The sequence below is a fragment of the Canis aureus genome, chromosome 35 (genome assembly GCF_053574225.1).
Source record: "Canis aureus isolate CA01 chromosome 35, VMU_Caureus_v.1.0, whole genome shotgun sequence".
NCBI lineage: Eukaryota > Metazoa > Chordata > Mammalia > Carnivora > Canidae > Canis > Canis aureus.
The window spans coordinates 15,582,310-15,599,620 of record NC_135645.1 but is presented as its reverse complement, the minus strand read 5'-3'; the positions used below and the strand labels follow the sequence as shown (position 1 = coordinate 15,599,620).

At 38.9% G+C, this 17,311-nt stretch overlaps 2 long non-coding RNA genes across 13 annotated transcripts in view; one reads left to right on the top strand and one right to left on the bottom strand.

Annotated features, from left to right (window-relative positions):
- The window catches only part of LOC144305618 (uncharacterized), a 97,377-nt gene that overhangs the window by 57,086 nt on the left and 22,980 nt on the right, over positions 1-17,311 (bottom strand). For 11 of the 12 annotated variants that reach the window (XR_013372644.1, XR_013372645.1, XR_013372634.1 and 8 more), the window contains one exon: positions 7,449-7,561. This is a non-coding gene — a long non-coding RNA (uncharacterized LOC144305618). Of the gene's footprint in view, positions 1-903; positions 1,150-7,448; positions 7,562-17,311 lie in introns of those variants that run through there. The other variant, XR_013372641.1, reaches the window with a different exon arrangement.
- LOC144305621 (uncharacterized) lies at positions 4,623-12,204 on the top strand. The gene is made up of 4 exons (XR_013372648.1): positions 4,623-4,730; positions 5,202-5,287; positions 5,912-6,012; positions 12,003-12,204. It is a non-coding gene; the product is annotated as an uncharacterized LOC144305621 (long non-coding RNA).

Sequence of the window (17,311 nt, the reverse complement as noted above, 5' to 3'; positions counted from 1 at the left end):
AAATATTTAAATAAATCTATTTTGTCAGGACGACTTAGAGCGAGAGTGTCTCATGAGCCCCCAGCCCACCTCCCCCACCACACACACACCCTAAGGAATATCTACAAAATAACTTCTCTTGTCTGTATACGCAGTAAGCCACGGTGGTGTGAAAGGCACTGGTAGCCGTCTCAATAATCTATACGTATGACTCCATAATCCATATGGCTAGCATACCACCTGAGTGATCCCAACAAATTGTCAAGACATACTGAATTATTATCTAGGGCCACCATCCATTTATCCACGGGAGATCCAGTATAGCCTAGACATTTTTTCTTTTCTTTTTTCGTTTTTTTAACTCCTTTTTTTTTTTAAGGTTCCTTCTATGCTTTTAATCTTTTAAAGAATCTCCATTCTCCCACTTTGTTAGTAACATGAAAAAAAAAAAAAACACAATGAGGCGATCCATTTTCTGAATGGTGGAAGAGCAGATTCACAGCATTTAATTAGAGCTAATTTAAGAGAGTTTTCAAAGTCTTCAGGACCAAATCCCTCAAGGGGAACAGTGATGCAATCATTTGGTGTCTTTTACTCAGGGCTCATCTTTAGAGTTCTTAGTTATGTCTGGGAAAAATTCAGACAGGTGGGCTCAGCTTGATCCCCATGGAGGCAGCATTGCCCTGACAGTCTGATCACAGTTCTAGAAATCCAGTTTTTCTGGCTCTGAGTTACTGACAAGTCTGTCTCTGGCTTTAAGGACAGCCTTACTTGGAGAGCTGTTTCCTTTGATGGGGATGTCAAACTAACAGTGATCACACTATAATAGCGAGGCTTTTTCTCCTTTTTTTATTAAAGCCACAGGTAGAAGAGGTGGTTATCTGGTTTTCAAGTTGAAGTATAAGAAATGAGAATTCTTGAGGCTTCTTTAAAGGCACAAATTAATAAGAAATTTTTAATTGAAAAAAAAAGGCAATTGTGGTCATCTGAAATGCACCTAAATTTCGATATATCATATAAGAAAAACCTCATTAAAAAGCTAGAGGATCTTCTTTATATTCAGACCAAAGCTAGCATGGTAATTGACTTGAGTGCAGGATTTTAAAAGAATCAGATTTGCCTCTTTCCTCTCAGGTTGTCTTCTCAAGGGACTTTTTTAGCTCCTCAATTCTGAAATGATAATAATAAGAAGAAAAATAATAGTGGAGAGGGATGACTGGTGAGGCAGAAATTTAAGTCTTTTAATGAGAGAATATGCATTTCAAAAACTGCCAATCCCTTCAGCTTCTACAAGTGGAGACATCAATTAGCTGTGGAAAGAACCATTTTTAATTAAGTGGTGTAAAACAAATAGGCATCCATGGTTATGGGGCAAAGGTATTCAGGTTTCCTCTTTATTTTTCCTCAACTGAAGATGCTCTACCCAAATCCCTTAGAATAGAGAGCTCGAAGGATGCTGGAATGGGAATGAGCACATTTCTACAGTGTTTCTGGAAAGAAAGGGATGGAAAACTGCACTCCTGTTCCCTGTGAGTTGCAGATTATTCAAACACTTCTAACTGACATGGCTGAGGTTAGCTAGTGGTTTAGGAGCTTAGGAACTGCTCAGAGAAATCTCATCATGAGGAACAGATTCTAGACTAGAGAGCCAGACTCCAGACTAGGTCTGAATTGTCTCAGCTATGGATTACCTCTGTGGAAAACCTGCCTGGACCAGCCACCTTGGTACAGTGGGTTTGCCACAGAAAAATGCTGTGTGAACACATGTCTGAGTGTGTATATACAAACCTAAGGGTTGAGTGATATTTGAGGTCCAGTTGTCTGCTGGCATTCGGTGACTACAGCTGGGGTGGCCCTGGCTAGGATGGTTACTCTCCCTGTGTGGATCTGCACCCTGAGGATGCAGTGGGAAGACAATACCATTTTCAACAGCCAACACCTATTAAGTGAGGCCAGAGGCTGCAGACAACCAACCAAACAACTGATTTCCTCTTGATGGGGTTTGATTATAATCCCAACTGACCTCAGATCTGAGATAGCTTCCCGGTTCTAACAATGCCAAGCTGACTGTTCCAGGCCATATGGAATGGAATATTTAAAGAAAAATTACCCTATTTTGTTCTGGGGTTTGTAAATGCTGGTGAGTCTGTTAAAAAACAAATTCACACACACACACACACACACACACACACACACACACACACACACACACAAAACCATCACCTAACATGTATTCAAAGTATACCATATGCCAGATACTGCAGCAAGCACTTCGCACATATTAACTCAATCTTCACCATGTCTCATTCTACAAAGGACCCTGCTTTGACAAAAGATCACACATTTATTAAGTGGAGAGCAAGTATTCAAACTCAGTCTCACCTGACTCAATAACAGTTTAGCATATAGAAGAATTCAGCAAGCATTACCATTCTCAAATTTCAAATGCTATTATGAAAATCTCTTAGTAAAGAAAATAATAATTAGCTGAAGCCCTGTTCATTTAAGGGGTTAGCTACTTAATCTTTTAAAATAAATCCCCTAGAGATAGTACTGATTTGTGAGAGATAAATGAAATGCAGTTCCACATAAAAGTTACATTTTCAGAGAATAATTTCTAAGAGAGCCAGAAGGCAGTCAATGATGTTGTGCATACACTTAAAATACCACCTCTCTACCTGTTATACACTGTGTGGTCTTCTCTCTCATACCTAATTTTACTTGTCCTCAACAGATGGCCTTTACAGGTCAGATTTAAATGGAGTTAAAGTTTAATTTGCCAACTTGAAGATGTTTATTTCTCAAAAAGACACTTAGGGAGCCCGAGCAACAATCCAAGTAAAAACCACTTGCCCTTTGGAACTCTCCACTTTTGATTTTGGTCCCACAGTGTTCCCAGTAGGCCTGGCTAAAATCCTCAGGTCACTTCTCATTCTCCCTCTCCCTTCACCTGTCAAGTCAGTAAGTCACCAAAGCCTGTGATCAGCCAGTCATTCATTCATTCATTCATTCATTCATCCCACATCCTTAAGCAGGTTTTTCTTTCTAGATCAACCATCAGATATTACAGATTCCACCAACATCATCCCCACACAATACTGTAAGCCTCTTCATTAGCCTGCCTATTTTTAGTTTCACCTCCCTGATCCATCCCATGCAATTCCAAGACTCACTCCTCAAAATACTACTTTGTGTAATCAGGCTCAATAGTGCTCTTTTTGATGATTCAGAAATATATTAAATCTTTAGCCTAGCACTCAAGAAAGCACAACGGAGCCCAACCTGCATTTCCAGCTTTTCTTCCACTGCTGTCCTCCCATACTCACCTCTTTGGTCCAATTTAAATGGTCTACTCATAGTCCCCCTCAAAACAACTTGGATTATCCTGTCTCTGCAATTTTTTTTTTTTTTACTTCATTACTCTAACAAAGAAGTTCCTTCCCTCTTACTATCAACCTATATTCACTTTTCCCATCTTTCAAAGTCCAGGTTAGATCCCATTTCCTAGAGGAAACTCCCCTGTCATCCCAAATTAAAAGAGTCTACCCTAAATGTCAAGTATCTAATCCACTTATGTGACACAAAATTATTTCATGGAATTACCAGTTCCTTTTCCACCTGTATATCTTTATTTGAACTAGACTGTAGAAATCTGCAAGTAGGAACTACATCATATATGTTATTAATCCTTTATGACACTTCTTGTTATATATATTTTTATATATATTTATACTCATAATACTACAAATATAGTATATATATACTTGTATATATATGTATATATATATATTCATATGTCTGCTTCACAAAATTCCAATTAACTTATTTTAGGTAGTCCATCTCTTTGTGAGGATTTGTCTCCACAACCCTTAAGGAATAGAGTGATGGCAGCAGATTGGAATTAGGTCGAATTTAGTTTCTATTTTTGGTTGTTACTTAATATTATGCTTTTTTTTTTTCAGAGCCCTAAGGTGAGTTACTGTCTAGTGGCTAAATCAGTTCTGTTCTTCCTCATGTACAGAGTCTGTAATTGGCATAAATGTTCAATTTCTGTGGATATACCAAGTGTCACCCGTCTGAATTTGTGACTCAGATGGATTTTACAGCTCACACAAAGAACAGGGACTCTTTGATGACCAGTGACATCCTTTAAGCTGACAAATCACTTCCTTGTTATCCCTGGCATCTCCCACACCTAGCCCATTAATAAGTGGCAGCTTTAAGAGATGCTGAAAGTTGAGGCAAAAAATGAGAACCAATACTAGTCATTTAAATCCTGACAGGCCTTAGGCAGACTGGATTTTTAAATTAGCCATTCTGAGACAGATAGAGGATTTTGCTGTTAAGATCAAAAAGCAAAGTCCCATAGCTTTCCTGTGTGGTACGTATTAATGCCTGGGAGAAGTTATGACTCGCATAGTGGGTGGTCACATACATTGTGCCTTACTTTCCTCCCCTTAAATGAGTTAACATCTTCCTTAATTTCACTCAGATGAGCATTATTGATATGAATTTTGCCATTTCAGGTTAAATCACCACTGGCAAGGGCCCCGCAGCTGAAATTCAAACATGCCTGGGGAGTCGGGGACTAGGAACCTGGCTGCCAATGTGTTTTTGTCTTGGAGACTGTGGAACCTCTTGGAAGAGAATTCTTGCTAAGAGGGAATCAGACCCAAAGGCTCAACTGATGAACTAGCTTGGTTTCTGCCATTCCAGCCTTCTAGGAACTCATATTCAGGTTCTAAGACGCTGTGAGTAGAAACTAAAAGACAAGGGAGTGTAAGTTACTACTTTGGAAGGACTTCTAATAAAGGACAACCCCCAAAATATAAGAGAGGCATTTCTCCTGCCTCAATTCACTACAAGATAACCCTCAGTTTCAGTGGCAACAGCAGCCCCTAGAAGAGGCAACAGGGCTGCACAAATGCACTGATGCTCATGAGTGTCTGAAAAACACACCCATGTCGCCTTCTCAGAAATACCTGAGCAAGGTTGTAATACTGTTTAGAGGGCTAGAGTCCAGCCGTGGCCAGTGACAGTGAAATACGGCAGATTTCTCAGAGTGACTCCATTTTTATTCAGGGCACCTTGAATTAAAAAAAAAGAGATGATCCCCAATTTATAATAGTTCAACTTAAGATTTTTTGACTCTACAATGGAGCAAAAGCTATACATATTCAGTAAAACTGTAATTTGAATTTTGAATTTTGATATTTTTCCAGGCTAGCCACATGCGGTAAGATAACTCTCTTGTGATGCTGGGCAGTGGCAGCGAGCCAGAGTCTCAGACAGCCAGGAGATCACAAGGGTGAGCAACTGAAACACTTACAACCATTCTGTACTCATACGACCATTCTGTTTCTCACTTTCAGTATAGCACTCAATAAATTACACGAGATATTCAACACTTTATCATAAACTAGGTTTTGTGTGAGATCATCTGCCCAACTATAGACTAATAGAAGTGTTCTGAGCACGTTTAAGGTAGGCTAGGCTAAGCTATGATATTTGGTAGGTTAGTTATATTACATGCATTTTCAATTTACGGTATTTTCAACTTTTGATGGATTTATCAGGCTGTAATCCCATGTAAGTTGAAGAAGATCTGTGAGCTAATGTTTACTGTTTTGAACATGACAGTATTTTTCACTTACTAGTTTATCTGATCCTCAAGTCAATTCTATGAGGTAGGTACTGATATTCTTTTTTTCATTTTATAGATAAGAAACCTGAGTCTTAAAGAGATTAATTGGTCTCAAGGCTAGGAGCTGATTGGTGGTAGCCTAGACAGTCAGACTATTTGAATGCTAGGAGGTTCCTGAGCCTAATGGGTAATGACTGAGGTATATGGGCCACTTGCTTGCACTACAGAAGGAGCTACATGGCCTTCTTCTTGTTGTAAAAGCTCAACATAAATTCTTTGTTCCAACAGAGGCCAGAAGTAGTGCAACTATTTAACACTGAGAACCCACTACAGCTAAGTCGGGATCAGGACCCTGTTCTTTAAAATGAGCCATGAATCTCCATAACCAAGTAAGTGGACATCCCAAAGCAGGCAGCTTGACATCCAACAGACTAGTTGAGACAGGTATGGGATTCTTGACAACTCCTACACCTCCCTGCTGCCACGCTGTCTTTGAGCTTCGTGGTAAGTTCTCAAAGACGTTAGCACATCTAGGGAGTTCTTATCCCCATGTGGACAGATAGGGACTAAGACAGTGTCCCACTCTGCATGTTGGGAAAAGTTATTATTGGCACTTTTTGGGGCTAGGCCTAGTGGCACTGAAATTTTTCCTGATTTTTCCTAGAAAACCACTTCCTCACTCTGAGTATTAGTCACTGGTGTTAAAAATGAAGGAGTTGGAACAGATCACCTCTGAATTTCTCTGTTGGACTAAGAAAGACTCTCTGGATTAGAAAATTGGGAAAGCAACATTTACATTTTTACCATAAAGCTTTATGAAGGAAAGAAGGAAGGAAGGAAGGAAGGAAGGAAGGAAGGAAGGAAGGAAGGAAGGAAGGAAGGAAGGAAGGAGAAAGAAAAGAAAAACGAAAAGAGAAGGGGAGTGAAGGGAAGAGAAGAGAAAAAAAGAAAAGAAAGAAAAGAAAAGAAAAGAAAAGGAGAAAAGAAAAGAAAAAAGAAAAGAAAAATTCAAAAACAAGCTAACAGAAATAATACTTAGAATCTGTGGTCACTGTAAGAAAGACAGAACAGGTAACAGAAAACGAGAGAGAAAAAGAGAGCATCCCAGGGTTAGTAGCTCCTAGAGAGAGGTGAAAAGTTTTCTCCAGGTTTTAACAGAAATAGATTAAACCTTTCTTCAATGTGTTGAGACATCCTGCAGGGCATTTTATGGGCCAAAATAAGTCAGAGCCTTCTCCATTCAAGACCCAAGGTACAAAAGGAATGAGGTGGAGAATACTAGGAAGTTCTGAAAGTGACTCTGTCGGCTGACAATCAGGGACACATTTCTTGACCTTGTAAACAATGGGATTTTTGGATTCATCTCCCTTAGAGGAGAGTTAAACCTTTGTCCCTTAGAATGTTTTAAACTGAGATAGACAAAGAGCTCACTGTTTTAGAAATGCTCTGTATTGTACTAAAGAGCATACTGCAGAGAATGGTCTGATGGGGATCCCCGGTGTAAAGAACTGGGTGACCTATAACTTCTCTATTTTTGTGGATTTCTGCTATCTTAAACCTTTTGCTGCAAGCAGCCAGGTCCCTGAGGAATGGGGAATTGAAATACAACAGGTGGCTTGGCTGGCTCTTTCCAACAGATGTAGAAGAAGCATGCCAAATGTTCCTTCACCAACATCTCTCGGCGTGCTCACATACTCCCCACCACTCCCAGACACCCAAGCACAGGCACATTCAACACACTTTTTCTTCTGTCCTGTACTTCTAGAAGGGCCTACATAGGCAAAGTGAGGAAGACGGTTTAGTAGTGTGCAGTGTTAGAACTCACCATAAGGCAGACACCAGAGGAGACACTGCCATGCTTTTTAGCTCATCATTGCCCTGACGAGGTCCTCAGTTTTGATCAATCTGTAGGAAGTAATGGACAGAGACCAAGGCATCCTGAAATGTAATAACAATACAAGAATACCTTCACTCAGGAATGATTCAGTTCTCTGATAATAAACAAAATAAGCCACCAACTAGACAAACTGAGCTGAGATTATGTTATTGTCTATTACAACTTTAATACCATATAAGTTTTATAACATCAAATCTTAGAAAAGGCCAAAAGATTAAAAAAGAATAAAAAGAAAGAAAGAAAGAAAAGATAATGTCAAAAGATGATTTAGGGAAAGTCAGGGCAAGGTGCGTGGGGGAGGGGAGGATCACGTAATTCCCATTTTCAAATGCCATCACATTTTTACTGAATTGTTTAGTATGCACTAAATAAAATAGTGTCCCTTCACCCATGGGGCTTTCAGCTTACAAGAGAAAATGTACGTTCAAACATCCAATTATAATAAAAGAGGACTTTTAATAATAAGAGAGGACTTTCCTTATCAAGGCAAACAGGCATGATAACACACAGGATGGAAAGATTCTCACTGTAAGGGACTAGTGAGGGCCATCAGAGAAAGCTTCACAGAAGGAGGAGGTTGAGGAAGAGGAAGAGGACTATACATTTTTTTCTTACTTAATAGTCGTATTATCCCCAATTTGCAGTTGAGGAAATCAAAGCTCAAAGGGATTAAATAACTTTCCCAAGATAGTGAAGCTGCAAGAGACAGATATTGTGCCCAAGATTGTTGATGTCCTTCCGTCATACCTTGGATGACCCTTGGATGGATCCATCAAGAGTGAAAGGTTTTAGTAACAAGACAGAAAGATCAACATGAGTAAATACACATGGGGTGAAAATGCATTGCAAACTTGGTGAACTTTAAGAAATCGAAGGAGGTAGAAGCATCAAATGAGTAAGTATATACAGAAGATGAGGGCAGAAACACTTTAAAGTGACACATGGATATAAAAGGTTCAAGTCTTAGAAAAACAGAAATCACAGGCCACTCTTCCAGTTGCCTAGGTCTCCCTCTCTCAGATTAGGCTTGGTTTAGAAAATGCCATGGCATTGGGGGCATGTGTGTTAGATACTCGATTCTCACTGGGTGACAATCATGACTGTTCTTTTAACACTGAGATGAGGGATGAATGGAATATTTTAAAGTTTGACTTATTATATGACTTGAAGATAGAGAAAGAAAAGGGGAAGAAAGATGAGAATGGGACAGGAGAGCCTGGTGAAATCAAATCCACAGATTATCCTAAATCCATCATGTGCTTACAGAGCCTGTAAAGCACTTGAAATTCTATCACTGGCACATATTAACCTATTGCCAAAGCTTTGGAAAATGGAGCAGAAGAAGCATTTTGTGTACATAATTTGTACAAAAAATATCAGAAAAATGAATCTCTCTTTGGCTGCTGCCAGAAATTGAACTTTGTATGGAAACTTCAAATTTCAGCCTAATCTTTAGACTTCTCAAAATACTTTATCTGTTGACTCAATTTATTTTCAGGCTACAATTACACCAAATATGTGGTCTACAAAATGTACACTTAGTATAATGTAATGACTGTCGTCAACCATCGCCACACTACATGATAAAATCCTTCTATGCATGATAAACAAATTAACTCAGCAAATGTCCAACTTGGTCTTTTCGAAGATCACATTTCTTACTCAAAGAACAAATCTGGATATATTTTCCTTAGTACTACATTACTTCCAGAATATAAATTTTCCTGTCTATATGCTTCATTATCTTTATAAATATCAAACAAAAGTGCTTTTCATATCTCCCTGCTAAGCGGAGACCAATCCAGAAATTTGCTGGGTTTCTACTGACCCAGTAAATGTAAGACAGAAATCTAAAGGCTCTTCACATTGTTTATGCTGAAAATGTATCAGATTCTATTCTGAAAGTACACTGACCTATAAAAAGTATTTGTCTTGCTCTGGTAAATAGGGGCTCTATGTAAATGGATATCTCAGTTTGAACTGAAGTTTACTTTGTTCTAATTAGAACCGATGTATCAGATCACTTAATGATGTCCTTGTTACACGGAGAATCATCCATTCCCCAACTTGTCTACACTGCAGCATATGGTACTTCACTGAATGCAAAATGAATAAAGAAAGTAGAATTTTTTTTAATCCTACAAAATTGAATAAATCTCTCTGAAGATAGATCATAACAAAGAGAAAGTCTGTTGAAGTTGCCATTCTCAAAAATGCATTCCTCAGAAATAAGAATACCAAACAATGTTCACAGTGGATTTTGTCCAATCTTGCAGCCCATAAGATCAAGAATCCAAAGGCACTCTGGAGATTCAAACGCCAAGATAAGGAACTCTATCAAGACTGCAAAACCTTGTTCAAAACTTACAAGGGTATTCGGAACCTGAATTTTAATTTAGCATTCTTTCAGAATAATTTTCTTTCACTTCCTCTCGCTGTTTGCTCTGCTGATGCCCCTTGAAAACAGCTCAAGTGGCACATCTTTGCAAGTCCTCCTCTAATTACCCAGTTCCACTTAAACATCCCCGCTCTGTGCTCCCAGAGCCCCTTACGCACAACCCTAAAGCTCCTTACTCTATTGGTAGTCTGCGGCTTGTCTGCTTGTCCTTTGGGAGAAGAAGATGACCTATCCACCTTGTTTTCTTATTGCCTCGCTCACTATCTGGGACAGAGTAGCTGCCCAGTATGCTTCTTTGAATGAATAAATGACAAATGAGCAATATATCTATCCATATAATAGGAAGATCATTTTGTACATATGTTCAAAATTGCATCCTCGGACTTTTCTATTTATTCTCTGCCCTATATTTTAATATACAAAGACATTCTAATTTTGGCCTCTGAATATAATCTGGCACATTTGACTTTCAGCACTATGATTTCCACCAGGCAACATATCGCACCAAAATGTGAAGAAATACAAAATATACACATATTTTACCTAAATATTACTTGAAACAATGGCATGGGTTTACGAGCACAGTGATGAATTTATAATCTGAAATTCAGTGATTGTGTTCCACTGTGACTTGGGTATATAATTCTTTCTTCAGGCAAGGGCTGTCAATAGGCAGCTTCGAAAAATAATGAATGTTTGCAGTAATAATTTCATGGGTTGACTGAAACTTAATAGCTTTTATTTCCAATTTAGACTTGTGATGTGTTCCAGTAGAAACAGTCTCAAATGAAATATAGTCTAATACAGTACTATTTAACCCTCTCTTATTTTGTTAATCCTCTGTTGCTGTTTTATTTGGTTTTGTGTTTATAGTCCTAGCAGACTGAGTTAGCCATCTCACTTTTTACTTTGCTGGCTCAGCCCTTCTCCATTTACTCTCCATCACCCAGAAGATGGATGTCTGATGACTAATTATCTGATTGATGAGGACCCTTGCTTCAACTCACTAATGCCAACCTCCCTCTTCACCCTATACTATTCAGTATTGGGCACATGAGAAACAAAAAAAGACTAAGTCTAGATAAGTTCACCCTGCTTATTGTCAACAGGTCTAATTGGGGACATTAAGATTCTCAAATTAATAAAAATCTTTGGTATTGGTAGCTATGGAAAAGTCTGACTGCTAGGAATATGGAATTTGATGGGCTTGAGTTTTCAGACCTACGGTATAAAGACAACTGAACAACTTGTCATTACATACAGAGTACAATTAGCATTTTGAGAAAGGCAGAAAGGAGGCAAAAACTAGGCTGGTACTGAAACCCTTGGATTGCCGAGAGTATGATATACAACAGAACATTTGTTAAAATAATGACACTTATTTAGGATATGCATAAGGTTGACTTGGGATGGTTTTCGAAATTACAGTGTGTATCTACCCTAGAACAAATGAATCAAAAACTCCAGTGTTAACCTTGACACAGCATTTTAAAAGCAATCAAACTCTTGGGTCTGGCACATATTTCTGGGTTTGGTGCACACTTCTGATAATAAACTATTTCTTAACAATTCTCCAAATAGTGCCAAGACCAAATAATTTGATGGGAAAAAAACAAAAAACACAAAATGGCTTCAGGTGGTTAAAGAACAAAAATTCTCTAAATTCTCTGTCATGGTACTCATGGCAACAATGTTACTATGTTTTTTTGTGATATTAATGGACAGAGAAGTATCAAAAGGCACAGACTTGATCTGCAAAAGAACAGGTCAAGTCAATAAATATAGTAAATACCTTGAATCATCTTTTATCTAAACTAACCCCCCCCCCAAAAAAAAATCACATAACTCACATAACTTCACCAAGAGCTTATTTTTAAACCCAATGAATAAACCACTGTGGATAATGAGAGTTCGTTTGGTGTTCCCTCTTGTCTACTCTAGAATTAAAGAGGTGCTAATACAAATCTAGTAACTACATAATCTACGAAGGGAAGCAATAATGTTATTAAACCACACCATTTTAAAATATTGTAGAAACTAATATAAAAGATGTGATGAACCAGAGGATGTTTCTTTTCTTCCAGAATTGATGCCAAAGTAATTGAGAGCAAAAGGATGAGAGCAGCAGCACCAGAAGAAAGAAATTTTCAATAGAAACATAACATCTGGATGGGATCGATAAAAGAAAAAGGTTGGTCTCTTTGGTTCAAGTAAATGACTCCTCTGCAGAGTTACAATATAAGGGACAGAGGAGCCAGAGTTGACCTCTTTGCCAGAATAAATGATTCCCTGGACAAAAATCAAGAATGCTTCCATGTTCTCAACAGTACTCATCATCTTGCTGGCCTTCCGTCAATGTTAATAATTATAACATGTCTGTCCCTACTGTGACCTCTGAGAGGACCTGTCTTCCAAGTCCTTTCTCTTGAGAAGAGCATCCCGATCCCTCTGCTCCAGGGCCAGCCCACTTCCTTTGGCAGGGATGGCCGTCATCCAGATCCAGACCATTCCTGCTGGCAGCTCTTGTCTGGATCCAATTGGCCTCAGCTGGAGGCCCAGATGGCTCATTCCTTATTCCTCAGCAGGGTTTCAGCAGCATCCACCCCTTCCGGGTCTCTCTGCCATTAGTGCCATCAGGCCTTGAATGTTTTCCCTAAATCCTAACAGCAGCTTAGTAAAGCATGTAGATCTTATTCCCATTGAATAGACAGCAAGAGAAGGAAGATAGCTTCAAAAAGCATACAATACCTTTGTAAATGAGTGATGTCCAATTGTGAAGTGTTCTGAAAGCCAGTTTTTATTTACAGCATTTCCTGCAACTGTAAATAACCTTTATATATCTATATCTATCAATACCTGTTGATTTATCCATCAATTGTCAGATCAGACTGACAGATGGACAGAAACTGAAAAATACCATATACAGATAAAGATACAGGCATAAAAAGAGAGACAGAGATAGAATATATAAATATCCATATTACAGCTACAACTACATAAATATAGACATAAATTTTTTAAACACAGATACTCTGCTTAAAATATTATAATAGATAAATCTGTATCTATGTTCATCTACCTATATGAACATTTTTAAGAGTTTCTGACAATTTGTCAGTTGACCTATGGTTGCCATGCTATATAAGATTTTCACCAAAATTAAAGAATATAATTGGATGATTTGACTTAAAATACAGACTCTATGCCAAATGCAAAACTCAGTCTGGGAGATTTGCTAAGGTAGCCAAAACTGAGGATATATTTTACTTTATTTGAAATACATATCTGGGATGATATGAGTTGGGTAACAGAGGGGCACCTGGGTAGCTCAGTTGGTTGAGCATCTGACTCTTCATTTTAGCTCAGATCTCAGTCCCAGGATCATGAGTTCAAGCCCCATGCTGGGCTCCACACTGGGCATGGAGCCTTGGGTTACAGAGACTTGGTTCACTCTGTGAACCCAACAAGCCTTTCAGTTATCTTCCAGAACAGGTGAAGTGAGAAAATATGCTAGTTTCCTAGGGCTCCTGTGACAACTTACCACAAACTGAGTGGCTTAAAACAAGAGAAAGTTGTTCTTTCACAATTTGGAGACTAGAAGTCTGAAATCAGGGTGTTGGCAGGGCCACGCTCCCTCTGCAGGCCCTAGAGAGGAATCCTCCCTTGTGTCTTCTGGCTTTTGGTGGTTGCTGGAAATGCTTCCCACTCCTCCATTTATGGTAACATAAATCCAACCTCTGCCTCAGTCTTCACATGCCTTGTTCTTCATGTATCCTCTGTGTCCTCAAATCTTTCTCCCCTTATAGAGACACCAGTTATTGGATTTAGGACCCACTCTCATCCAGTATAATCTCATCTAACTTGACTACATCTGTGAATATTGAATCCCAAATAGGTCATATTTCCAAATAAGGTAACAGAGGTTCAAACTTTAACATATCTTTTAGGGGGACACAAACAAGCAACAGGAACCATTTAGCCAACATGAGTAGAGATCCACATTATGACAGGCACTAATACCAATCTGGAGAGATAGGCCCCAAGCTATAAATTGCTATGAACACAAAAAATAGAGCTGTAAGTAAGACCCTAAAAAGGATAAAGAAAAAAATATTATTCAAACTAAGATACTTTTTGATAGTGAAAGTGGATGCAATGTATAATTATATTAGGACAACAGGAATAAACCAGCACTATCCTGAACAAAGTAAAATATATATTTACCCTAGCCCTAAAAGGAAAAGTCACATTAGACTCTTGAATTATTTTGCTTTTGAGTTGCTTCTCAAATGGGCAACTTCACACATAAGGTGCTCTAGAGTGAGGCACAGCAAGGATTTATATATTTAATCATAGATAATAATTTCTTTCGAGTGACACTAATTTATTGAAAGAAATTATTTATAAACACTAAGATGTATTATTTTTGTTTATCTAATAATCTGCAACTGCTTTAGCTGTGAATTTTTTCATGTACTTGTAAATAGAGACTTAGGTACATGTAAGTCTCAATTTCACCTTCAGTGTATGCTGGTTAGGAGCTCCCAAAGAACAGTTCTTATGTTGTCTTTCCTCAGTATATTTGATCACATCTGGCAGGAATGTTACTGGTTATCTTCCCCGAATCTTGTTTTCTCACACCAGCAAAATTAAACCCATCATCTAAATCCTTAAGAATAGAGTGGGGGTGGGCAGCCCGGTTGGCTCAGTGGTTTAGCACCGTCTTCAGCCCAGGGCGTGATCCTGTAGACCCGGGATCAAGTCCCAAGTCAGGCTCCCTGCATGGAGCCTGCTTCCCTCTGCCTGTTTCTCTGCCTCTGCCCCCCCGCCCCCTGTCTCTCATGAACAAATAAATAAAATCTTTAAAAAAAAAAAGAATAGAGTGGGGGACTGTACAATATGTGCTTAGCTATCCAAAGTCACTGAAATTCAAATGCAATAACAGAGTGAGAAATTTTAGTTTTGCTTTTATTTTTGTAGAAGAAGAATGTAGGGGAAATAAACCTCAACCAGCTGATAGTTTATCTTAAGAAGTAGGTCAGCTCACAGAATGAAAGGATGACTGTTTAATTAACTAGAAGCTTGCAACCCCAAAGTGGGCAAACCACTGTGTTTGTCTTTTTAGAGATTAGCTTTATCAACATCTTACATATCTGCTGGGTCCTAGCTAATAACAATCAATTACATAGTTTGGAGCCCCTCGATTACCTCCCCACAATGTTAGGCACTAGGGTAGCTATGTAAAAATAAAACACATCCACAGACATTTTTGTTGAATATTCAGGATATACTTACCCACCTAACTACAAAGGTAATAGCAAACTGGTGACCCTATCTAAAACTAAGAGTGACTTAAAGCAGAATGCCAATCGGTATGGACTAGAATGACAAAGTAACTCACAGAATGAGTGTTCTAGGTACTGCTCCTTGAAGATGACAAGATTGGAGAAAATCTCTCAAGAGAGAAAGAGAGTGTACAAGAGCACAAAGGAGAGAGAAAGGAGCTAACATTACTGATAACTATTATGTGCCCGTCAGAGTGCTGAACACCTTCCTTGCGTGATCTAGTGTGACCCTCACAGCAAGTATAAGTGACAGAGGAACCAGTTAAGTGACAGAGCTGGAAAGCAGCAGAGGAAGTATCTGAGCCAAGATTCTCTGAATCCAGAACATACTCTTGTGCCATGCTCCTCTGTGGCACCTATTCCACCAAGTAAGGAGACTGGCCTGGGAGCAATCCAGGCCTGAGAGCTGGAAAGGAGAAGACCCTCAGCATAGGGAACTTCAGCATTCTGGAGGACCTCTTCAGGAAATGGTCACCACAATGAGGTGGTTTCCTAATTTGGACACTGGCACATAATCTTCATTTTCTCTTCTACAGACATTTAAAAGAATCACTCTAAGATTTTGGTTACAAGAAAATGTGCAGGGGGAAGAAAGTGACTTTACACAGCTGTCTGTGGGAGTAATTTTTAGCAGCTTGAATTTATATTAAAATAAGCTATAATGTAAGTGTAAATGTGATGAGTCAGTATACTGCCATTTTGTACATTTCAGGGCCATTTTTCTCTACTTGTTTGACATGATTCACCAGATTCTTTTTTTCCTTTCACACAGAAAGAACCATACAAGAAGGAATGGGAAAAATAATCACTTAACTCCTTCTAAAAGTTGTTCAGCTTAGCTACACACTCAGGGGTCAACGTTTCAAAAGTTTTCAAATCATTATTGTGCAGGCAGCCTATAGAAGAACGACTAATTGCCAAAGGGCAGGAAAGTCTGTTGGATTAAGAAATGCCTTGGACTAACAGAACTTTTAATGTATGCTTTCTCATTAGTGGATAAGAATCTATGAGTTTCTTAGTTCACAATGATAAAAGGAGTTATTGATGCCATCTCTTTACCTCTACACATGGGACCTTGTTTCCACTGGTTAATTAGTGTTGGTAAAGCCATGTGAAATCCTAAGATAAAAAGGCTATATATATTATACACATGAGATGTTGGTAAATGTGTCATCAGAAGCATTATTTGAATTTTCTTAAACTGAAATATGGATTCTGCTTAAGGCGCTTCATGTACTTCAAGATGAGAATTCCAGCAAAGTAAATTTTATACTCATTAAACTTAAGGTTTTAGTCAGGTGAACTCATGTGGCTAAACATGTGTAAAGGTGTTCTCCTCCCTTGGTTCAAACTGTGCAATGCATCTACTCACAAACAGGTTAAGAGCAAAACAACTGGGGATCCCTGGGTGGCTCAGCGGTTTAGCGCCTGCCTTTGGCCCAGGGCGCAATCCTGGAGTCCCGGGATCGAGTCCCACATTGGGCTCCCTGCATGGAGCCTGCTTCTCCCTCTGCCTGTGTCTTCTGCCTCTCTCTCTCTCTCTCTCGAATGAATAAATAAATAAATCTTTAAAAAAAAAAAAAGAGCTAAACAACTTTGCTTCCTCTGTAATTGACTAGAAAAAGAAAAAGGGAGAGGTTAAAAAAAAAAAAAGTTAAATGTTTTTCCAAGATTGTGGAACAGTAAAAGCCCCCCCAATCTCCCCCCTCAATCAGAATACTGGCAAAGATGAAGAGTTTTACCATGTACTAGACTCTATGCCAGGCATTCAAGGCACACCCTGACCACGACAGCCGAGGCTTGCAGTCTAGCCAGGGAGGCATAGAGGTATGTCAGCGGTGAGGACAAAATATGGTAACTGATGAGGAGACTCCTCTCAGACTTGGAAGTAGTCTGAGCCATACCCTCAAAGAAGTTAAATCCATTTGGGCAGACAAAACCAAATTGAGAATAGAGCAAGAGCTAATGATATGGTAAAGAAGCGTGCAAAGATCAAATCACTAGGGGCAAGGGTACATCACTTCTCTGCCTCCTCTCTCCGACACCCC